This window comes from Brachyhypopomus gauderio, unplaced genomic scaffold (assembly GCF_052324685.1).
Source record: "Brachyhypopomus gauderio isolate BG-103 unplaced genomic scaffold, BGAUD_0.2 sc37, whole genome shotgun sequence".
Classification (NCBI taxonomy): Eukaryota; Metazoa; Chordata; class Actinopteri; order Gymnotiformes; family Hypopomidae; genus Brachyhypopomus; species Brachyhypopomus gauderio.
Genome location: NW_027506867.1, coordinates 1,731,722 through 1,757,879, shown reverse-complemented (window position 1 = coordinate 1,757,879; position 26,158 = coordinate 1,731,722).

Sequence of the window (26,158 nt, the reverse complement as noted above, 5' to 3'; positions counted from 1 at the left end):
ACCTGCACTAGGTAGTGTCGGTGTGGCATCTTTCTAACATTGAAATGAAGGTATGGGTTTTATGTCTATACAAATGTGGAGAGGAACGGTCCGGGTTTACTGCCTTGTCAAGGTAGTTACCCTTAGAGGGGAAGGAAGAGGTGCCTCAAGTGGTTGAAAGTGAAGGTGTTGAGGGATGTTAGTGAGTGAGTCAATTAGAGCATTTAGAGCTTGGGTGTACCTCAGGAGCATCAGATACACCTGCAGTTATGACCCAACCAGTGAGGACAAGGCCAAAGACCCCTGACGGGACTCTAATGAACACAGTCTGGTTTGGGAGTCTCATCCTCATGGCCATGTCATGGCTTTCATATATCATTACAACCTCATGGTGGGGGGTGTTGACAAGCCAAAAGTCACCTGCCCTTTCTACTCTAGTTTCGGTAACATCATCCTTACTTGACACACGGGCCATGCACTTTTCATCTGTGGCGACAGTTGCTGACCTTTTGATGCCTCTGACTATTTCGATGGGGACAGGGTAAGGAGGTATCCTACCCTCGCTCAGGCCAGTTATCGAGGAGCTAACCTCATTCAGTGCATCCTGTAGGAATTGTTTAACCCTACTTTGCTCTGCAAGTTCTGACTCAACTACATGGGATAGCTGATTAAAGGTCTGGACGGTAGTGTTGGGTAAAGTGATCGTGCTCTGCAGTGATTTTCCCTGTCCTCGCAGTTTTTGTTGCTGAAGGTCTGTCGTCAGGACCTCGGCTTCTTCAGAGGGTTGCTGCAGGATCTCCTCAAACCCTGGGTAAGGTTCTTTGGGGACGTCAGCGGTCATCTCATTTGCAACAGGTTGGATCAGACTGCAATTCATGACTGCATAAACAGGCATCTCATTCTCCTTGCTGAGATCAATGCGACAAACCAAACCTACTGGCATCCTGTCTGGAATGACGGCAATCATTCTTGCAGGCAGGTTGAAGAGCACATCGTTGTGAATCTGGGGTCCCTCAAGCAGCCTTGGCAACTTGCCAATTATGGGGGTGGACAGTTCCAAGCCCTGGAATGCGTGGTCGCTTAAGTGGTCCAACGTTGTTCGAGCAGGCACCTGGGTAGTGTAGTTAACTGAATTCTGTTGCACACACATTGCATCGGTACATACCTCGCGATTTTTCTCACAAATGTCTCTCAAGGAGTCCATAATGTTCCTCTCTCCACTTAAATTGGACACAAACGTCTCCGAAGCGCATTGGAGTTTCTGCGCTGATGGGATCGCAACGACTCTGCAGAATCTGAGTGCCCTGGCTAGCACCTTCTCAAACCAGGGTTTAAAGAGTTTACAAAACAGCTTAGGTGCGTTGTTCGCCAAGTAGAAATCGTCTGGCTCTTGCAGACACGCATGCTGACGTTGGCTCGGATGGTCGATAGCACAACGTGGCAGTTTTCCTTTAGGTTGCCAGTTACCAACCGAATAATGTTGAGAATTGGCACGGTAATCAGACCCTCCAGAAAGTCGCAATGTTGCGATTTGCAACTTCAACGCAACTTCAAGCAAACACCGCGAATTCAGGGCGGTGTTGCAACTTCAGCCAATCACCGCAACTTTCCCGCAAATTTGACCAATCACTGATGTCGTCTTGATGTGACGTCGACAAACTCCCGCCTTACTTCCGTATATACGTTCAAGAGGAGCAGACTGAAAGCAGCATGAGCGACGAAAATAACGGCAAAAAGATCGGGAAAAGCAGTATCCCGGTACACTACATGAAAGCGGGGATAAACTGTCCAGATCCGACCCGCGAATTGATTATCTATGCCCCCCTGGATGATATTTAATTACTATTAGAACCGGCCCGCAGGCCACAGCCGCACGCACAAACACTACATTCCCCACAATGCAACGGTAGCCCGCGAAGTCACTGCAGCGCACACAAGCGGCGAGGGTCTGAGATAAAGTTTATAAGTTTAAACTTTAAACTGAGATAAAGTTTAAAGTCAGAGATAAAGTTTATTTATGAGTTACTAGTTCGCTCTGGCGCCAACCACTGGCGATCGATCTCGATATAATACTTAATTTGTGTCCATTTTACAGGCCGCCCGGTAACAACTTACGTTCGCTAACCCCGCTCCCCCCGTCAACAATTAATGTTCGCCACCCCCTCCAGGTTCAAATCTCACTCCAAGTGATCTTGAAAAGTTGGCAACCCTGAATAAATAGGTAAATAGATAATTAAAATGGACTACTAAATAGAGGAAACCATACAACATTTACTCCCTATTGTAATGTACTCACAAAAAACCAAAAACACACCGCAACTTCCATCGCAATTTTTTTGAAAAACACCCGCAACATCAAACATTTTAGCCCGCAACAATCACAAAAAAGGCCCGCGAAATCCTGGTGGGACTGGGTAATACACCGGTCTGTGCTGTACGAGCCTCCAGCGTAGTCATTCAATCTTTCAAAATCATCCACAACAGCAACCATTTCTGCCTTGTCAGCCGTATCGAACATATCTACGGTTTGAACGTTAGTATTAGCAAAAGCCATCTTACTGATTTCGAGTCTTGAAGACGTAATGGTCAACAAAAAAACGGAGAGGAGATGTGTCTGTCTGCCTCGGGGGATATGGTCTTAAACCCTGTGCAAGGGAGAGGCAGTGGGTGGGTCGGGGGCGGGGTAGATGCTCATTGGTCATCTTAGTCCTCACTATTCTTTAGAGGGGTGTGGTATGTCCGCCTCAAACACGTCTAAAAGATTTCTACTAATTTCTGAGAAATTAACAATATCTTCAGCTTGTCGAAACATACCATCTATTTTATAAAAATAACTTGTATTATTGTTGGATTCAGCTTGGGATGTTGTAACTGGTATGACTTACAAAGTCAACCTTCATAGTGTTTCTTTCTGAGATCTCTGAAGCTCCTCCATAACACTGTAAAGCTCTAGCCTGGCATAGGGTGTGGTAAAAAGACCTATAAAAACATTTGAATTCCCTGGGTCCAAACATCTCTGATACGCATAACGCCACTGAACCAGTGCCACATCGTCAGTCATGAATGTGAAGTTGCTGACATTATACATTTCAGAGAACATGAACTGTAAAAATGATTCAGGCTCTGTAACAAAAGTGGTGTTTAATCTGTCTATTCTCTGACATAGTTTACCCCAAAGAGAATTCAGAGCCAGCTTTGCCACAGATCTCTTAGCAGGGTTTTGGGTAATATTTTCAGGCTGCAACATGATGCCTTCGCACTCACTGTATAGGCGTATGTACTCGCTTTCATCATCCCGCCATGGGTCAAGAACGGTATAGCCTGAGCTCTCCTGTTTTGTTTTTAAAAACATCTTGATGTAACCCGAAAATAGCTCTGATGAGCTTGCTGGGAAGTGCCACACTTCAAAAATTTTGATAACCGTATACCCCAGCTCCAGAGCTTTCAAAATTTCTATGCTAGACCACGTGCCGGTTAGAGCCCGTTCAGCATCACTGTGCTGGCAATTTGACATCCCAGCGATCGCGCATTCTCTACAGAGAGGAAACAGCTTCCCCAACACACAAAATGGCAGGACAGGCATCCACAGATCTCTAGGGGGAAGCACTTTGATTCTGAAAATGCCGAAGTATTTCTCCAATGGTTCAAAGTCTTTAAAAATGATCGTTGGGTGGCCCATGGGGTATGTTTTTGTTTTATTTACAAACGGATAAAGTGAGGTGAAATCGTAATACTCAATCTTCTCACCCGTCTGTGCCACATAGTGGAGGTGGATTGCGTTCGTCCTCCCACCAAACAGCGCATCACGTGGGTTCAATCATTCAGGCATATCGAATGTGTTGAGAACATTTCACACCATCATCAGATTTTCTCATTTCTAACCACTCATGCTCCCACAATACAGTCACCTGTACCTTATGGGTGTGTTTCAGGTGATGGATTCTGTCCAGTGTTCTCTCTCTCACCTCCCCGTAAGACATGTCCTTGTATAAGGGGTGTTGGACGTGTGGCACGAAACACTTTGAATAACCATGATAAAAACATCCTAAGAATTCATAGACATTTCCTACCCCATCTCCTGCCTCATAATAGCCGTCTACAACGTATCTACCGAACCATACTTCACCACCATTGAGAGCGTGTTGTATGTGAATGTTCTGGCTACGCATTAAGAATTCTAGCCACTGAATAGCAGGTGTTAAACGTCTTTTGTCTATTTATATACAGGAGGTATGGCCAGGGTGTTCCTAGCTAAAAAGCGTGTTCTGAAAATTTTTAAACAGACGCTAGCTATAGTGATGCAGCTAAACGGATCAACATTTGAGCTGTCTAAGATTTCACGTCTGAAGATCATGCATGCATTTCTCAAAATCTTCACGTCGTTTACACAGTACAATTCTATCTCTTTAGCAAAATCAAAGACACCATCTTTTACAGTCTGGTACCAGCGGTAAAACTCATCTGTCTTTCCCCATCATGTTGTCAGCATCGTAGAATTCGGGGGCGGGGTAAGGCCCCACATACCCTTGATTTTCTGGAATATTAAATTTGTGGGGAAAATGCCCTTTGATTTCTGTTGCGAACCCCATCGCACGCAGCATGGCTGCCAGCCTCATAGGCAGAAAACACAGGCTGTCAATAAACCTCTGATTGAATGCATCATCGGTAAAGCACATCACCTTACTACCCTGCGCGATGATGGTGGGAGTAATTCCCTGCTTGACGAGATAGTTGAGCAACAAATACGAGTCATAACCTTTAGCATTGTGAGCTACAAACGTGTACCCTGAAAATGTCTTCTTTCTAAATCTAGTGAAGAAAAGCTTCACACAATCTTCTCCAGCAGCTGTCCATGTATCCCCTTTAAAATCCATACAACAGATAAAGTTAGCAACATGTTTACCTGTTGCTTGGTGACATTCTAGATTAGGGGTATTCAACAAAATTTGTCCGCGGTCCAATTTTGGCAGATACCTGTGACCTGAGGTCTGGTGCGGCGGGGGTTGCGAACGTAACACTCGTGACGGAGTGTTTTTTCAATAGCCCTGAAATAAATGCTCCGGGTTTTGTTTGGTCCGTATCCAGTTAATCAGGAATGAGATTGGGTCCGGACAGGACTGCGTTCGGGTCCGGATCCGGACCGCGGTCCGCCAGTTGAGTACCCCTGTTCTAGATCATAAAAGATGAGCTTTTCACTAGGCTCTCTCAGGCAATGGTTGACTGAAGCACTGGTGATCATGTGACAAATCAATTGTCTCGCCACAGAGCTTACAACGCGGCTCTGCACACTTATGCTTCATGCGGCCTGATAATGCTATGTCAAACACCTTGTTACAGTTTCTGTAGTAAAACGCTCTGCTACACAAGCTACTACCCTCCACAGACCCCGTCTGCCACTTGTGTGCGTCATAACAATACCGTGATCTACACAACCTTTGACAGTCCACGCAGCAGGTTAACTTATCTTCACTGTGCTTGTAGCAATCCGCGTCAAGACAAACATTACAATGGAAACACATTTATGACCTATTTTACGACTGTATGTAGCATAGCAGAATTTACAGAAATATTCACTACCCAACAATGCCTTGACATTCTTTACACCGTAATAATGATTCTTTTGCAGATACAGAGGTAACTTGCTGGTTTGAAAAAAAACTGTATCCTTTCTTTGACATGTCACGATACAGAACCACAATTTTACACCCCAGATGCTGTTCAAACAAAGGTATATCAGCAAAACTAACCATATGCTCAGCAGTTAGACCAACATCACATTGTAAATTGCTAGCCAACGCCTCCACGTCAAAAATGTTCATTTCAGGATTCAATAACTGCACTACACATAATGCGAAACAAGTTATTCTGGTTATGGAAAACATGTAACTCTTAACTTTTTACAAACAATTTCTGATTCCAGCAGATCCGCTAATTTACGTTTCCTTCCGGCTCCACCTCTAGGTGCATGAACAATCTGAATAACAATTTCTAAAGTACGGTCTGATAATATTTCAACTTTACTTTGAATTGCATCTTCAAATAATGCTAGAAAATGATCCATTTCTACCCTGCCATCGACTACAGATACACGTGACACCACGTCGATCGTGTCACCGCAAATCACCACTGTTACCACGTCCCCTTCAGAAATTAAGGGGTTAGCCTCGGCCAGCAGCCCATCTAGCTGTTCCAAAACTATTATGAAAAATTCAGCAAAGCTATCAACGTTTTGGATCAGAGCCGAAAAATTTATAGCTCTACGAAGTTCGGTATTGTTAAAATGCGGTCTCTTCACTATACGCATGTCAGAATCTGCTAAACTAGAGCCACACCCACTCTGCTGAGCGCTAGGCTCATTGCTAACCATCAACTCAGCCTCATCGATACTATCAAGTATGCGCTCAATTTGATCAAACACGCTGTTATCGGTGGAGAGATCGGCCGGTACCCTGTCAATATTATTTAAAATATCTGACAGCTCCTTGACACAATAGAAGGAATCTGCCTCATTATAACAGGGGCTAATAGCTACGGGTGTATCCAGCAATATTTCCGTGCAGTTAGAGGGCTCATTTAGCATCCCATGCGAAGACCGATTATCGCTCACAGACCGGGTTGCTGTACAATTAGAACAGCCCTCATCAGCGTCAAAATTTAAACTCTGACCCAAAGAAAAATCACAACTAGAAGTAATATTGTTCTCAACATCCATTGCCATCAAATTCTGATTTATTTCATCAAAGATATCATGCGGTGCATTTACAACACTATTCTGTAAACTGAGCAAACTCTGGTTGATTAGATCCAACTCATCAGGTACGCTACACGGCTCATCAAAACCCCGGTGGTTTGTAGCCAGGGCCGGCCCTTCCATTAGGCGATATAGGCAAATGCTAGGGGCGCCGGCTGTCCAGGGGGGCGCTCGCGTGCATGCGGTTTTTTTTTTATTATTATTTTTAACAAATGAACAATTAATAAATGTGAAAACAAGCAAAGTCCACATAATCATAATTTCATTGTTTAATAATATTAGTCAAATTAATAATTCTTATAATAACACACGACACCTATCACCCGCGCGCCAACCCGCCCTCCCCCGCGCGCTCTGCGCACCTCGTTACTGTTTCTCTGTACACCGCAGAGTGAGTGACATCTCCCTGTAAAGACCTCAAAAAGGCAGAAGTCCTCTGGTGCCCAGGGTAGAAAAATGAGAAACGTGGAGGAGGAAAGGCGGCAAAAAACAGGTAATATAATGGTAATATGTGGTGAATTAACACTATACCATTGGCGAAGCGTCAGGGACTTCAACGCCTTCTCTGAAGGTTAATTGATCTTTAAAAGGATGCTTTATCTATTATATGTAATATATGTTAATAACGCTTCACCAATAATTTGTATTTTTCCTATAAATCGGCTTTCAAATCCAATTTTCGTACTTGTGCTTGAAAAAAACCTCAGCGGTGAAATAAAAAAATCAACCAATCAGAATATTTCACACCGTTGTTTCTAGGTAAGAGAGAGAGCTTTTGATTGGCAGTTTTATCAACCAATCATATTATCGAATTAGAATCGTGGGGCGTGCTCCAATGGTCTCTCATTTTTATTTGAAACAAATCCAAAATGTTGCCAATCTGTAGCTGTTGTGTTTTTCTTTGAAACCAGCTCGCTTGACTCACAACTAACACTCAATCGTCATTGTGGCTTTTTCCCCTCTGTATGATCTTAGTGAAAACTGCCACTGTCATCATACTGCCCAATCCTAGTAGGTGCTATGATTAGCTTAGCTTAAATAAAATATATACTAACTGTTCATTGCGGATGCACTTTTGAAATAATAATGTTGCAGTAGGCAAATTGCCCTGATTTGCACTGGTGGTATTTGTTGTTTTTTTAATTTATTATTAATATTTAAAAGTTGTTCTCTGCACTACGTTATGTAAAATAGTTTTAAAATATTTTTTGTGCAACACCTTTATATTTATTGCTTGTTATATGGTAATATTTAAGTCATTTGCTTTTTATTTGTTTCTTTAATAGTGACACAATCAACCCGATGATTGATGATACAGGGGGCACCAACCAAAATCTCGCCTAGGGCACCACATTGGTCAGGGCCGGCTGTTTGTAGCAGACAGTATTACATTTGGTAATTCATTTACAATATTGATTAAATCTGTATTTACATAGTTGGATTCGTCAGACATGTTGCTAACAATGATAAGATTAAAATAAAAATAAACTCAGCAAAAAACACAAAGGGGTAATAAGTTCAAGCCTACCTCATGTGAATGTGGTCAATGACGCGCCAAAACTCCTGAACAAGGCGTATAGTTGCGAATAGACTGCGGTGTAATTCCCCCGATAACGCGTCCGCAGGTCCTTGCCGCTCGCTAAAACCCAAGTCCTCCAAAGCGAAAACCACTGCGTCCTTCGCTTGCATATATTGAATAAAAAGTTCGGTAGGGTACTCCTCTACACTCCCCAAAAGAATCACGTAGGGCAGGGGTGCTCATTCGGTCGATCGCGAAGGAAGTGTCGGTCGATCGCGAAGGAATGTGCGTAGATCGCGTCACATAAAATAGTAGTAGATGAATCGCACATCTGCTCTGACGGTTGTATTTTGATTGACATTCACGGTAGCCAATCTGCAATCCACTCAACAAATTACGTTCGCCACCCCCCCCCCCCCCCCCCCCGCTCAACAAATTACGTTCGCCGCCACCCCGGTAGATCTTTCTGACTTGGTCATCTTATAAGTAGCTCGCAAGCTGAAAACTGTGGGCACCCCTGACGTAGGGTGACTCTGCTTCTTCGTCTGTATAAACGTCTTCGGAGTCCGATGCTGAAAACGAAAAAGAATGAGTTTCGATTATTCCCGCGTAAAAAGTAAAATAAATAAAATTCGTTTTTTAATATCTTACCGGGAGGCATGTACCCCGCGTCGTATTCCTCAATAATATCCGGAGCCGCGTAAGCTGCTTCCTCTTGCTCGGGATCGACAATAATATCCGAAATATTACCCGCGTCAGAGGGTTCTTCTTCAACAGGCGTATCTAATGAAGAAAATATGTAAATGTTCATTACAGTTAACATGTATCTAAATCACTGTTAATTAAATATAATTATTTTTTCTCTACTTACTAGGTACTTGCAGGGTCAAACGATTTCTGGGCGTCACTATTGCCACAGGCCTCACCACGCTAGATTCTCCAAACACTATAGCTGTAAATAAAAATACAACATGCTCTCAACAAACGAAAAAAAAAACTAAGTACATTTTCAATGTTTCGCGATGAGTAAATTAACTTGCGTCGTCTTGAAGTCAATCCGCAGGAACAGGGGCAAATGCAAAGAGCTGTTTTGAAGAGAAACGCGCGTTAGACCGGGGTTTAACACTAGAGCTCCTAGAGAAGCGAAAATTTTCACAAGGCTTGGTAAGGTCCATGTAGCCCACTCCCCTGCTGTGAAGGGATTAACGCCCATTGTCTTGGTAATGCGGTGGAAGCGGCTCACCCCCAGCTCATACGCCTGCCAAAGCCCTGGCTCTTCCCCAAGCTCATACGCCTGCCAAAGCACTGGCTCACCCCCAAGCTCATACGACTTCACGAAAAACATTTCAAGGTTACAAAGTCGGTATATGTTACCGATACTACAACAAACAGCGGAAAATTTGTAGACTCGTGTTTCAAAAGTTACAATTCAAGCGCACGTAGAGACGACAAGTTTCTGTAATGAGTCCCATCAAACTATAAAAATAAATAAAATTGTTTGAATCTTGCTCTTTGTATATTTCCTATACTATACTGTATAATATTTGTTGTAATCGAACACTTTCTGATTCCGCGTTTGAATTCGCGTTTGAAAAGCTAAGAAATTATTAGGCGCAATTAGCTTGATGCTAATGTTATATAGGAAATCTCATATCATGGCTAGCGGAAATTAGCATGATCGCGTTGCATCACTGCATCACTGATAAATATTGTGATCTAAACAGCAGGCTGTAAAAGGAGAGGAAAAGACAGGAAAACAAATTCATGTGCTGCAAAACAACTTTATTCTGATCAAATATGGATGTCTATTCCATATGTTTCTTGAAGTGGAATGTCCATTCCGGGTGTGGTGAAGTGCGACTCTGGAACAGAAAGAAGAGATTATTGGAGATTATAAAAAGCGATAGGAGATTATAGTGTGTATGTGTGCCTCTTGTGCTCGCAGTGTTTTTGAACTTTCCTTTCCATGATGTCGACAGGTGTAAGTGCCTCTAGTGCTCGCGGGGTATTTGAACCTTCTGGTCCATGATGGCAATGCCACACTGAAGAACAATTCAAAGTACACCTTACATTTTGAATAAGATCTTTCAGAAGACAAAAAATATGTACCACCACATATACTTATCAACGTACCTTCATGTAGTTGTAGCTAACACTTGCTACACCGCCAGGGACCCTCGTTCTTACATTTGCGACAGGTGTACTTGCCGCATTCAACACACACGTTGATGCTGTGGTTGCGGTTGCAGTGTGACTGCACCTGACACGTGGTCGTCTTTCCAGGTGAAGGCGAAGGACGTGGCGTTTTCTTCAACTCCTTTTCCTGTAGATGACGATGACGAAGTTCCCCAGCAAGAGCATATAGAAAAACTCTCCTGCTCTCTGTGGACCCCGTGTATGCTGTGTACAAAACATGCGCGTTCATCGCTGCCAGGTCAAGTATGTTATAAAACACTGCAACGGGCCACCGGCGTGTTCCTGCGCGCACTGTGTATGAACGCACCTTCTGATCCATGAGGTCAACGGCGCACTGCAAAGAACAATTACAAAGAAGTACATGTTATATTTTGAACGAATTCATTCATGTATAAATTGATTCTGCAATGCCAACACATATGCATACCTTCATCCGGTTGTAGTCCGTCACAGTGTTTGGCTTCTTTTTTCTGTCGTCGGCAATCCTCACGTGCGTGTGCATAGTGCTGAGAACGCAGACGACTTTATTAGCCTTGGGGGCATACACCGTCAGCAGCGCATCATGTGATCTGTACACCTCTGTTGAAAACTTGTCACGTCCCTTGGTGTTTTTGGCTTCCGTGGGAATTTCCCGTCGAATCTTATTTATTGTCCCAAGGAGAGTTGTGTTGGTCTCCAGTAACTTTTCAGCCAGTGAAAGAGATGTGAAGAAATTGTCCGTGGCTACAGTTCTTCCCTTGCCCAGGTATGGCTTCATGAGTTTCATAACCACATTCTCGGACACTCTTTCACCCTTGGGACGATCGGGGTCCTTTCCCAGATATGGAATGGCGTTGCACATGAACTTGGTCTTCAAGTCAGAAGCAACCCAAAACTTAATTCCAAATTTGTCCGGCTTTGATGCAATGTACTGTGTGAACGGACAGCGAACCTTGGTAGGAAACAGCTGCTGGTCGACTGTAAGATCTTGACCGGGGGTGTAAGACAGGTTGCAATTCTTCACAAATCGCTGCCAGATGTCCGAGATCGCAGCAAACTTGTCGCTCTTCGCATGCTCCGCACGGGTGTCCTTGTTATCAAACCGCAGGTACCGCATGATTTCCTGGTACCGGTCCCGCGGCATTGTCTCCTTGATCGAAGGCACAGCGAACATTGCTGACCAACACTCCGTCATGGCTCCAACAGGAGAGAGGACTGCTCGTAGAAAAAGGATGGCTACGAACGCCATCAATTCACTGACCGAAAAACTCCAGGTGCGGTCTGTTCTGTGGGCTTCATGGACTGTGCAATCGGTGATGAGTCGCAGCATCTCCATGTCGAGCAAACACAGAAAACTCTGCAGCCTACTTGTGATCCTACGCTGTATGAGTAAAAATAAATAAATGACGCAAGGTTAATTACACGTACGAAATATCAGTCAAACACAAGCATAAACACTGCAAAAAATATTACGTTACTATACCTTTGCATGTTCTGTAGGCCCAGCCGGCTCAAAGAATGATGAATTGGGCAAACGGCTGACATGAGAGCGTGTGATGTCAACCTTCTCCCACACAGTACAGTCTTTTGCCCGTACGGCCTGTGTAGAAGCGCTTGGTCCAGGTGTGGTGTCGGCCTGTCTAGCGCTTGGTCCAGGTGTGGTGTCGGCCTGTGTAGCGCTTGGTCCAGGTGTGGTGTCTGCCTGTGTAGCGCTTGGTCCAGGTGTGGTGTCGGCCTGTGTACGATTCCTCTTTCTTGGAGGGCTCTGCTTTACCTCATCCGATGAAAAGTTTGTGTCTTCATCCGATGAATCGCTGGTAAAACTACAGCAAGAAAGTTCCTCTCCCCCATCGGACTCGCAGCAGTCCACGTTTGTAAGGATGGTCGCAAGTTCTTTAGCAGTGTACCTCCTCTGGTGCGCCATAGTGTTTTCCGTCTTCTCCACACAGGATAGTAAGGAAAATGTAAGTCACCAGCATTTGTGTTTCTGCTTTTATCATGACTCTGAAGAACACACCCACAGCAGCTCATACAAATGTAAATCTGGGACGCTTCATACATAACGCCGAAACCACGCTAATGACATACATACATGGGACCCGTGATAATGGTTCAAATATGTAAATGTGTTGCGCTATTGAAATGTGGCGCTATTCCTGCTTCTATCATGACTGAAGAACACATCCACAGACAGCAGCTCATACTAACTGAACATACCCCTAACTGAAAAGAAAAATCTATCTATCTATCTATCTATCTATCTATCTATGCTTCATAAATAACGCCAATACCACGCTAATGATAATGTTTCAGCTTCTATCATGACTGAAGAACACACCCACAGACAGCAGCTCATACTAACTGAACATACCCCTAACTGAAAAGAAAAATCTATCTATCTACGTATCTATCTATCTATCTCAGGGTTGCCAACTCTCACACATTGAGCGTGAGACACACGCATTTGACTGTTTTCACACGCTCACGCCACACTTCCGATATCTCACGCCGAAAAAAAATATCCAGTTTATTTACCTCAGATCCACATATATGATTCAATACGTTACTAGTTCGCTAGCCATCCACCGGCGATATAACACTGAATCTGTGTCCATTTTTCGTTCACCACCATATATATATATATATATATATATATATATATATAATATAATTCAAGCGCACGCAGCAGCAGACGTAGAGACAACTGTTTCTCTAACAACAGCTTGAGGCTAATGTTATATTGGAAATCCCATGGCATTGCTAGCGGAAATTAGCATTATGATTGCGGTGCTATCTATCTAATTCTAGACAGAATATACCCAATAAAGACAGTGAGAGGATCAAACAAATACATGTGCTATACTTTATTGACAGATATACAACAAATTTAGCAGTATATAATATATTTACAGAGGATATTAGTAGCAGTAGTAGACTGCAGTAGACTGCTGCCTCAGACTTGCTCTGTGAATTAACATAATAAAGGGTGATGTTTGTTCTTGCTAATTGCTGGTAAGACAGAGGGGAAGGAGGGGTGATGTCCTGACAGTCTTGAATTTTCAGGAGCTCTAGTGTTAAATCATACTAAAGCACCCCCAAAACCCCGCCTATCACCCAGCCCCCCGCGTTGCATTCTGGGGCAATGTACACGCCACACCCCTGCCCCCCCCCCCCCTCCTTCACGAACAGTACGTTGTACAAGAACTTCTAAAATCCTTTTAAAAAGTAAACGTTTAAAATATTTTTTTTAAGTAAATGCTAAGTAAAATACTTACTTTCAACCGCTGCATCGCGAGCAACTTCTGATACCATACGATCATCACCCCCTGCAACATTATATTACAACGGTTAACGAGAAACATAGCATTTAGGAAGAGGTTGGTTATTGGTTATTTAGGTTAGAGGTTGGTAAATAAAATGTTTGCAATTTTAAAAAAGATAAATCAGACCATCTACAATGAAAATAAAAGTAAATGGCTTCTCTAGAAAATAGTGAAAATCTTTCTTACCATTAACGTTGTTGGATGCCATAGTTTCTTGCGCTTTTTTGTTCTCAGCAACGTAGAAAAAAAAAGATACACTTTTCTTTCTCTTAGTTAGCTTTTTTTAGTAACGAATCCTCATTCCTCAACGAATTTATACAGAAAAGCCACGAAGGCTTTGTGGGAAATCCCGCGTAAAAATCTGCTTTGTTCGCGAGAAGCCACTCCCCACGAATTAAACACGTATCTGCTTGAAACACATGTAGACTAAAATAGCGTTTTATTTTAATAATTTTCACAATTTGCTCAGCGCATTTCCTATATTAAAACCGCTCTTTTTTTTTCTTTATTACAGAGATTGTAATAATATAACAAAAAAACGGTAATCACATGCAAAATGCACGGGTCTCATTAGACATTCAGGCGTTACTCTGCTAGATAATTTCGCGCCATTTTACATAGATGCGAGGCTGGTACATATCAGCTATGAACTATCAGCTATGAACCAGTTGATTAAAATCACTGCTGATTCCCACAAGACTTTTTAGGTTGTAAATATTTTAAGGTAATTAAAGTAATTAATTTATTTCTCTAAAATATATTTATTTACCAAGGAATACTCTGTGTGTGTGTGTGTGTGTGTGTGTGTGTGTGTGTGTGTGTGTGTGTGTGTGAGAAGTTGGTGCAGACAGGTAATTGCAATGGTAATTGCATTAGATGGCTCAGACCATCTAAACTACTTTAGATAAGGGGCTCTCAGGATGATCCTGATCAAACGACTCTCAACAGCCATATTTTCCTGATATCAACTAATTTAAAGACACTCTCAGGTTGGGGCTGGGACACACAACACTTACTTCAAAAGACCATATGATTTTGGACAGCACACACATAGGCATATGGCCTCACTCACTCACACACACACACACACATAGACACGCGCCCTCACACACACACACACACACAGACACGCGCCATCACACACATACACGCGCACATCAAAGAGGAGGATTTAGAGACTGATTAAAAAAAAAACAACTATTTGGTTACAGACACTCACAGGATGATCCCAAATACACTACATGGCGATCAAAGACACTAGATTGGTGGGGGTCAATTGTTTAGGGGGGCTATCCATGCTCTTACCTACCACGCACAAACATAGTTTAAATCACAATGGAGACAGTGATCACACCTTTCACACCCCCACCTTGGCACGCGGCCCCACTCAGACGCTCCGGCACCCACACAGATAGGCCCCACACACACACACACACACACACACATATTACTTCCAAGAGGAGCATTTAGGAACTCCTGATAATAATCTAAACAATTAAAATTAGATCTCATGCTCACAATGTACAAAGCACGATAAGGGGGTGGGGTCATAAATTTTATTGGGGGCAATAAAATTTTATTGGGGGGCAATAAACCTGTCAACCTGTCAAATCTACCCAATCCTATTTTATATATTATGTACATGAAAAACTTACTCTGGAGTCATGAAAATTAAATATTGTATTGTATAAGTATTGTTTTTGATATCTACAATATATTAAATATACATGTGATATTGCACAGGGAATGGAGATGAATGTAAAACAGGCTATGAATATTATAATGCTGTGTAGATGCAGTAGTAATGTCAGAGCAAGGTATGGAGTGAGTATATGGGAGCGCAGGGGTAGAGTATTGTCTCGGGTTGGTATGATTATTTCACACTGCACCTTGCACAGCTGGACTATTGGACTTAAAGTGCAGAAGTGCAGTGGTGCTCATGCATGTAGTGGAGGGTGTGGGTTGGTCAGAGCCGAGATTACTGGCTGTTCAGTAGTCTGGTTGCATGTGGGAAGAAGCTGTCTCTGAGCCGACTGGTTCTGGCTTTAAAGCTTCTGAGCCTCCTACCACTCGGCAGCTGAGAGAACAGAGAGTGGCTAGGATGGGAGGGGTCCTGCTAGGATGGGAGGAGTCCTGCTAGGATGGGAGGGGTCCTGCTAGGATGGGAGGGGTCCTTCATGATCCTTCTGGACTTCCTCAGGCAGCGACTGGTGTATAAGTCCAGCAGGTTAGGGAGCTGAACCCCGGTGATGGACTGTGCTGTTCGTACTACTCTCTGCAGAGATGTCCTCTCAAGATCAGTGCAGTTCCCGTACCAGGTGGTAATGCTGCCAGTCAGGGTGCTTTCTACAGTGTAGGTGTAGAAGGTCTTGAGGATGCTGGGGTTCAGACCAAACCTCCTCAGCCTTCTGAGGAAGTAGAGGCGCTGGTGGGCCTTCTTATGTACCTGTGTGGTGTGCACTGCCCATGTCAGGTCCTCGCTGATGTTAACACCCAGACACTTAAAGCTGCTGACCCTCTCTACCGCAGTCCCATTGATGTGAATCACTGGGTGTACTCTCTCCCACCTCCTGAAGTCCACGATGAGCTCCTTGGTCTTACTAACGTTTAGAGAGAGGTTATTCTCCCAGCACCAGTTTTCCAGGATTTTTACCTCCTCCCTGTAGGCTAACTCATCATTATTGGAGATCAGGTTGGGATCAGTGGTGGGCGGGGCGCTCTCCAGCGGGGCAGCGAGGTTACTATCAAAACGAGCGTAGAAGCGGTTTAGCTCGTCCGGCAAATCAGTGCTGATACTGGGCAGAGTGTGAGAGGTAGATTTATAGTCCGTGATTGTCTTTAGTCCCCGCCATAAACTCCGTGTATTGGTTGTAAAACTGTGCTTCCACTTTCTCCCTGTATACCCGTTTAGCTGCTCTGATGGATTTACGCAGAGCATAGTTTGTTTTCTTGTATTCTCGCGCATTTCCAGGTCTGAAAGCAGCGCTGCGTGCACTAAGGGCGGAGCGGACCTCACAGTTCAGCCAGGGCTTCTGATTGGGGAATACGCGGACTTGTCTGCAGGGCACTAAGTCATCCACACACTTGCGTATGAAGGCGGTGACTGTTTCTGCGTACTCGTCAACGCTGCTTGACGAATCACGGAACATATCCCAATCCACATGCTCGAAACAGTCCTGCAGTATAGCGTCTGATTGGTCAGACCAGCAGCGCACCTCCCTGGTAGTGACCGGCCCTCGTTTCAATCTCTGCCTATAGGTGGGCAGGATCAGGATGGAGGAGTGATCCAATTTGCCGAACGGGGGTCGGGGGAGGGATTTATAAGAGTTCCGAATGTTTGAGTAAACATGGTCTAGAGTTCGGTCTCCCCGAGTGAAACATGTTACCTGCTGGAATAAGGATGGGCAGAAAGTTCTCAGGAGCATGAGATGAGAAGATGCAGCCTAATGTTGTATGCTGGAGTTACAAGCCTATTTGGTTTTTTTGTTTTTCTTTTTTTTGAAGTTTTTGTTACCCTTTGGTTTACTGTATGTAAAGTAGATAATGTGTTGTAGTATTCATGCAAAGCCAACATAAACCTTGCCCTTGTGTTTCAATTCATGGTGTAAATGTACTGAATATGCATAAATAACCTGTATATTTGTGAAATGATTTAGTATAAAATAGAGGATAGGTCTACTTATAAACTCTCATTTTGAAATGTCTGGATGATTCTACAGTGTAGTAGCACAGATTAGCCTGGACCCTTTGTCAGGGCTGGCTCAGGTGTGGTTCCTCCTGCCACCACAGGGAGAGCTCGTGGGCTAGTTCCAGGCAGAGCTCCGATAATCAGCGGTGATCTGCCACAGCTGTCTCCATCTCTACTTTAGGGAGAGAGTTGTGGCAGTTCACTGCTGAATCCTTTTGGTCTCCATGCTGTGTGTTTGTCAGCCAGTTTCTCTTTGGTCTGAAAGTGTTATTGGTGTCTTGCCACCATTCTTTCTCTCTTTAAACCTTTTACTTATTCGAGTACTTATCTCCTGTGCCAATTTCTGGCCTCCCTCAAGTTTTCCTTCCACTGTTATTTTTCCTTTTCAGTTTGGTTTTGTTTAGGGATGGTTTTTTTGTTAATCCTGGCTATTGCCTGCCAGCCAGCCAGTTACTTCCCCTGGTGTCCTTTGTTGGTTATTGTTTTTATAGAACGCCTTGCATGACGAATACATCCTTGGCAATCATCTGCGTAGATGTCATCACGTGCCTCGTCCGTTGCCTGAAGTAGTGCCACATGCTCATGGGGTCTGTGTTCGTACACTTTCCACCTCCATGCAGAAAAGAAATTGGGGAATATGATTGAAGGTGCCGCACAACAAATTGTGGATTGTTAGTGAACCAGTCATTGACCAGAGCTGCCCGGTGGAAACTTGCATTATCCCAGATGAAACATAGGAGGGCTGCTTTGGTTCTTGTTCATCAAGAAATTAGACCAAACGTGGAGTGTTATGAGGCCCAAGTTGTGCATGGTGATGTATGACCCCACGGTGACCAATGGCAGCACACATGGTGAGGATTCCACCATGCTGCTCAGGGCCATTGACAATGGTACGGTTGCCAATCATTGCTCCTTCACATGGTCAGTGTTGCACTCAAATGGAACATGATATACTTGCTTCATAGTTAGCTGGTGACGTTTTAAAACATGGTCGATTGTGGACAGGCTGACCTGATCAATGTTTGTGAAATGAACATTATCTTCCAGGACTCTGTCCCTGATTTGCATCAGGGTAATGGCATTGTTTTCCAAAACCAAGTTTACAATGGTGGTCTCTTGTTCAAGTGTGAATTTCTGGGGTCTGCCGCCTCTTGCTGGCCATCTTTCTATTCTGATAAAAGTGTATATAGACACACATTATAATACGCATTTCACTATATTGCTACATAAATGTAAAGACAAACCTTGCACTATAATGCACATTTCTGTGAATTTGGCTGGACTCGACGCCCATCTTCAGTCATGGTTAGGCCATGATTCAATACATGGTCACTAATGTTGCCCGTATTTCATTTGAAAGGTTGCCTCGTCTTTGCCTTCCTCTTCCTTGTCCTCTTTGGCCTGCTAGGCCTCTTCTTACTCTGACTCTTCCTCTGTGCTCCTGTTGCTCAATCATCTGACCTAACACCTTTATCAGACACTTGAGGCCTCTTTTATACTCTGACAATAATTGAAAGTTTTTTTATGCACATTCATAAGCACTATGAAGTAAAACACAGTTATAAGGGGATGGTTTATACAGGAGTAGTACACATGGATAACAAAAGACCAAAAAAATCCTTGTAATTTTAGCCCCACTTGTAACCCCACAAGCTTCCTCCATCGATTGGAGAAGTGGTATGCAGTGGTGGGGTTGGCGATCATAAACTTTCCACCTCCATGCTGAAAAGAAATTCCTTAATAGGATTGAGGAAAGACAAGTATGGTGGGAGGTGAAACACATCAAATTATGGATGTTTGGTGAACCAGTGTCTTGTGCAGCACGGTGGAAACTTGTGTTGTCCCAGATGACAACAAACCTGGACTGTCCTGGTCCATCTCCCTGGTTATGTGGAATGAGTATGTTGTGTAGTGTGTTGAGAAAGTGATGTAGTGTTAAACTAATGTGCCATATTTGTCAATTGTGATTTTCACCCCAATCGAAATTTGTCCTCCGCCTTTACCCATCTGTGTAGTTAGAAAACACACACACACACTAGTGATTATTAGGGGGGTATGGTGCACACGTGCCCAGAGCGGGGAGCAGTTGGGGTTAGGTGCCTTGCTCAAGGCCACCTCAGTCATTGCCACAGGCCTGGGAATAGAACCCACAACTGGTCACAAGACCAGTTCCCTACCACCAGACCATGACAGACCATACCTGTTATGCACTGTGTGTTCGTCGAGGTGTAGACAACCAATCTGAGTCATTATTTCAACCAAAGCTTTATTCCCAAGCAAAGATATCTTTGGAGATCTTGCAGTACAGCACAGTGTGTCCCTCTAGGTAGTAAGATCTAAATTCTAAAACTAAAGCAGTTGGTTATATGATTTCTCCACTCCCATCACATGATCAGATTGTTGCCTCGCCCCCAACCCCATTTATTTTTTCATCCCTTATCTGGTATTGCTTTACCTGTGTGGTGAGAGAATATTTCTCTTTTAATTACTACACTGGTGTTTTTCAGTATCCACACGGTCCACTGCTGCTCAGTTCCCTGCTCCTGTGTGTGTGTTGCATGTGGCCAAAGTGTTGCATCCTAATCTCACAGGTGGCTCCTGCGGTTATAATATGTCAAATAACTCCTTGACTATTCCCAAGTCTCTAACCTTTGTTTAAAGTGTATAATACTCAACTTTCCCACAGTGATGATGTGGGCAATGTTGTAGGGACCAAGAGTGGCACGATGATGGACAACACCATTCCGGCAAATGGCTGCACACATTGGGATGTTGCCACCATGCTGCCCAGGGACATTGACTATGGCACGGTGTCTTATGATGTTTCTTTCCTTGTGCCTTGTGTTGGCAAGGTTGAAGCCAGCTAAAGTATGAGTAAGAAGATAGCAGAGCATATCTGCACATGTACATAGCGCAGTTGTTTCACACTGTCAAGAGTATAGCTGCTTCATATTGTTACAACCCAGATGACCTGGCTCGTTAAACGGGCTGCAAAATAAATACATAAAATAAATAAAGAAAAGAAAATCGGGCGACACCGAACTGCATTCATCGGCTACTTGCCATTCATTTATTTGTTATGCTTATTGAGTTATGTATATAAATATCCATATAGTAATACAATGATGTATTATAATATACAATAAATACAACACAAGGACTTCAGGCTGGGCCAAGGTCAACATAACAAACAAAAGTCTACAACCCCCAATTCAACATAACTAACCTCATCAATGGAAAAGCAAACCAAAATACAATAACATAACCTACCTCCCTATAAATCAAACCAGGAGAAAATGACCCCCAAAAGAATCAGCAGCCTAGCCCTACTAAAACAAAACAAAACTTCCCCCTTCACATATAATCCTCACAGATCTTGTATATAGTACACCATATACAATCACAACAAATGGACCGAAGCTAGAAGCATTACGTCTCGAATCGCGTAGCGATATTGTAGCAGTACATCTCAAACCGCGTAGCGATATATCTCCTAATTGACCCGAATGATATAAACCTTCGGTCTGAACGATCTCAGAACGGTCACCATAAATGCCAAACGAAGTTCAGTATCCCCCAAGGACCAGGTGGAGTCCACTGTTCAAGACACCCAGCTTCTTGCTCAAGGTGAGCTTTTAAAGACCCGCCATCCAATCTCGTCTCGCATCTCGTGACACTGGCACCTGATGTCAATCACATTGTTGTGCCCTCTTCCAGAGAACCTGCAAACACACCAAATACAACACCAAAAGAAAACCACAGAACCCCTAACTGTAACAATATGCATTTAATGTCTTCTCAGGAGTCAGCCCAGTGCAGATGGACTCACTGAATGAATGTTTCTGAAAGTGATATCAGTAATGATGTGCTGTTGTAATTGTCGTAATTACAGTATATTGTAAGTATACTGGCAATACATCAACAAGTTTGCTTCGACTGAAGAAAGGGTATGTCTAAAGTACATGGCATTCAGGTGTTTAAATACTTTGATCAGCATATCTCTCCATCTCCCTCTCTGGAATGATCTGCACTGATCAATATTTAGACATATTTAAGTGAGGCTCCACCATCTCTCTCTGATTTTCTTCATCTAAGAGCACGTGAAATTTGGGTCGACTAACAGCAAACAGCTGAAAGCCGTATTTCTTAATGAACAAGCCCAGGTTACGGCGCAATCTAGCAACCAACTGATCAATGTTAACACATCTTAATGTTAAGATGCTCGGATAGTGCAGCTCATCCAGGATGGCACATCGATGCGAGCTGTAGCAAGCAGGCTTGCTGTGTCTGTCAGCAGAGTCCAGAGCATGGAGCAGATACCAGGAGACATGGAGGAGTCTGTAGGAGGGCAATTACCCAGCAGCAGGACCACCAACTCCTCCTTTGTGTAAGGAGGAACAGGGAGCAGTGCCAGAGCCCTGCAAAATGACCTGCAGCCACGGACGTAGTTTTGGGGGGGGACGGGGGGGACATGTCCCCCCCACTTTTTCAAAAGCCGGTTTTGGTCCCCCCCAGTTTTTACAGTTAAAACCAAATATTTAAGTAGCGACGAAGTCATGTCCCCCCCACTTTTTAACGGTTAAAAAAACAATATCCAAATAGCGACAAATCTAGCACTAGGATCATGCAGCTCCGAGCTCCCCCCCCCCCCCCCCCCGCTCAACAATTTTTGTTCACAGCGCTCAACAATTTTCATTCAACCCCCCCCCCCCCGCTCAACAGTTCGCCACCCCAGGTTGTGTCCCCCCCACTTATGAAATCAAAACTACGTCCATGCCTGCAGCAGGCCACTAATATCCATGTTTCTGCTCAAACTGTCAGAAACAGACTCCATGAGGGTGGTATGAGCTCATCACTGTGCAGGGCGATTGGCATTAGCCAGAGAACTCCAAGATTGGCAGATTTGCCATTGGCGCCTTGTGCTCTTCACGGATAAGAGCAGCTTCACACTGAGCACATAACTGAGACACCGTAGAGAATGTTCCACTGCCTGTAACATCCTCCAACATGAACTATTTGGCAGTGGGTCGGTAATGGTGTGGGGAGGCATTTCTTTGGAGCGCTGCACAGACCTCCATGTGCTAGCCAGAGGTACCCGGACTGCCATTACATACCGCAATGAGATCCTCAGACCCATTGTGAGGCCATGTGTTGAAGTGAGCCCTGGGTTCCTTCTGATCCATGACAATGCTAGGCCTCATGTGGCTGAAGTGTGTCAGCAGTTTCAATTGATGCTATGGACTGGCCTGCCCGTTCCCCAGCCCTGAATTCAATTGAGCACATATGGGACATCATCCACCAACACCACGTTGCACCACAGACTGTCCAGGAGTTGACTGATGCTTTAATCCAGGTCTGGGAGGAGATTCCTCAGGAGAACATCCGTCGTCTCATCAGGAGCATGCCCAGGTGTTGTAGGGAGATCATACGGGCACGTGGAGGCCACATATACAAATGAGGCTCAGTGACACTACTGAGCCTCATTTGAACTTGTCTTGAGGAATTTCCACTGAAATTGAATCATTTGATTTTCTACTTTGATTTTGAGTATGATTACAAATCCAGACCTCCATGGGATTAAAATATTGATTAACATTGATCATTTTTGTTTTGTTCTCAACGCATTCCACTATGTAATACATAATAATTACCAACTGGAGTATTTTATTAATTGAGATCTAGGATTTTAGTGTTTTTTTTTACCAGTATATTTCTATCAAGCTTGCTAACACGGCCACACGAACTGAAACAAAGGCGATCAATTCCCTGTCATTAAATCAATACCTCGCAGGATGAGGATTGCAATGAACGCCATTAGTTCAGGGAGGGCCATGGACCAGTTTTCTTGCTGTGTCTGGCATGCATGCTGGACAGTCCACTCCTGTATGGTCTGAAGTATTCCCAAAGAGATGAAACAGAGAAAACTTTGTAAGCGACTAGTCACTTTCCTTCTGGCAAAAGCAGTTGGCTCTCTGTTCATGGGATGGCGTTCCAATCTGTTCCTCACGCCACACTGTGCCGTCTTTTGCCATCTCCATTAGCCGCTCGTGCGTCTCCATGCGACCTCTCCTTTCTGGAGGTGCTGAAGTCTCATCATCTACAGGGCCAAATGTTAGAGATTTGTTTAGTGAAAAGTTGAAATAATGTGAAATTGACAGTCGCAGGGGTCGACATCGTTGATGATCATGTCCAAAGCCTCCTGTGTGCTGTAGTACTTTGCCATCTTTGCTTCTCAGACAACAGTAAGTGGAATGAGTGGTGAAATGTGGGGTGACATGGATTTTTATCCACATGTGGGTGGATACAAACATTAATTGTTATCATCGTTCAAACTACCACCCATTACACCCATCCCTTTTCATTGGTAAAAGGTCACTGCAAAAGGTGACATGCTGATTGGTCAAAATAGCTTATGTTTAGATTTTTCTGAAAGGGTTTTTGTTCTCCATCTGAGTCAATGAATTGTCACCCTATCACCCATTACTAGAAACTGTCTTCATAGAAGTGGCTGCTTGTACATAACAAAGAATGGGGACCATACAGGTGGACCATACAGGGTTTTTTCTTCTCCATCTGAGTCAATGAATCCTCAGCCTATCACCCATTACCAGGAACTGCCTTCATAGAAGTGGCTATACATATATTGTATATTTAGTTTTATCTGAGCAACAAAGCACAAATAATGAATTGTTTTTTAATATAGAGAATAGAGAATTAGAATTAGAAATTTTACAGCCAGGTACAACTGTGAGAAATGACCAGAAGAAGCATTTGTGTCCAACTCAGGAAGACTGAAATTTCAGCATGAGAAATATACAAAAGAACAACGGTTATGTTTCCATGCTTTTTATTATTGCCATAAAAATTATTAAAAAATACAATGAATAAAACAATTCCACACATATTTACAATAGGCTGCACTGTGCATGTGTGAGTGGCATGTGTGAGTGGCATGTCCTTCTTTCATTTGCATTGCAGTGGCATTTCAGCAGTCACTCAGCAGTCTGTCAGAACATGCCTGGCACTGCCAGGGTATCTCCCTGGTACATTTGCCACACGCGTATCTGTAGCAGTCGACACATCTCACAGATGCACAATTGTTTGTGCATCGATGTTTGACCTGACACTTCGCTCTTTTGCCAGGACTGGGTGTAGAAGGTTGTTGCCGAAGCAGTTTCTCCTTCCGTGCCTTCTTCTCACTCACATGAGTCACCCAACTCTTTTGCAAGCTCTACCAGGAAGTCCACCCGTCTCTCCTGCACCCCAGTGCATGCCTGATAAAGCACATGTGCATTCAGTGCTGCCATGTCAATCATGTTGTAAAAGACGGTGACTGGCCATCTCCGTGTTCCTGCACGCACACTGTACTCCCGCACCATTTGGTCCATCACATCCACACCGCGCTTTGTGGTGTTGTATTGTCTGACTGTGTTTGGCTTTCTTTTGGTGGTATCCTCAGTCTCAACCACGCTGTGCATGCTGCTGAGAATGTAGACGGCCTTCTTCCGTTTGGGTGCATACACTGTCAGCGTGGCACCAGTGGTTGAAAACACCTGAGTGGTGTATTCAGTGCAGTCCAGCTGTCTCGCAGATTGAGGAAGTTCTCTGCGACTCTTGTTGACTGTGCCGAGGATTCAATCAATCAAAGTTTATTTGTATAGCGCTTTTCACAACACATGTTGTCACAAAGCGCTTTACAGGATTTAAAAGGTTAACAATACTATGGGTCCAGAACCCTAATGAGCAAGCCAAAGGCGACAGTGGCAAGGAAAAACTCCCTATGATGGTGGAGAATAGGAAGAAACCTCGGGAGAACCAAGACTCAAAAGGGAACCCATCCTCCATTGGGCGGCCCGTTAACACACAAATTACACAAAATACAGACAAATACACAAGTCACACACAAATCACACAATCAGACTAAGTAAAGGTAAAAATGAAAGTTCTGGGTTATGATATTGTCACTGTAAATGTCTGTTGATGAACGCCAGGCTTTCATTCCGTGTCGGAGCAGCGATGTTGGTATTGTAGGCTCCGACTGCAATGTTACTCTCCAGGTGAACCTTGGAGAAAAGTTACGAGATGTAGTAAATATGTAACAGATTAATCAAAGGCCAAACTAAACAGATGAGTCTTTAATCGAGTTTTAAACATTGAGACTGTGTCTGAGTCCCGAATAGAGGCAGGAAGATTATTCCACAATTGTGGAGCTTTAAAAGAAAAGGCTCTTCCACCTGCTGTGATCTTTTTGATCCTAGGAACAGTTAATAACCCTGCGTCCTGTGAGTGAAGTGAACGCGCTGGGTTATATTGTTCAATAAGTTCACTCAGATAGTCTGGAGCTAAGCCATGCAGCGTTTTATATGTTAATAAAAGTATTTTATAGTCAATACGGAATCTAATTGGCAGCCAGTGTAATGACGATAGTACAGGATTAATGTGATCAAACTTTTTAGTTTTTGTTAAAACTCATGCTGCTGCGTTCTGAACCAGCTGGAGTTTGTTTATCGATTTACCAGAACATCCAGCTAGGAGACTGTTGCAATAATTTAAACGAGAGGATTTGAATGCATGGATTAGTTTTTCTGCATCACTAATATTTAATGTTTCTAATTTTGGCAATGTTGCGCAAGTGAAAGAACGCTACCCTAGTTAAATTATGTGTATCGAACGAGAGATCTGGGTCTATTGTGACGCCCAAGTTCTTTAACTCTGCGCTGGGG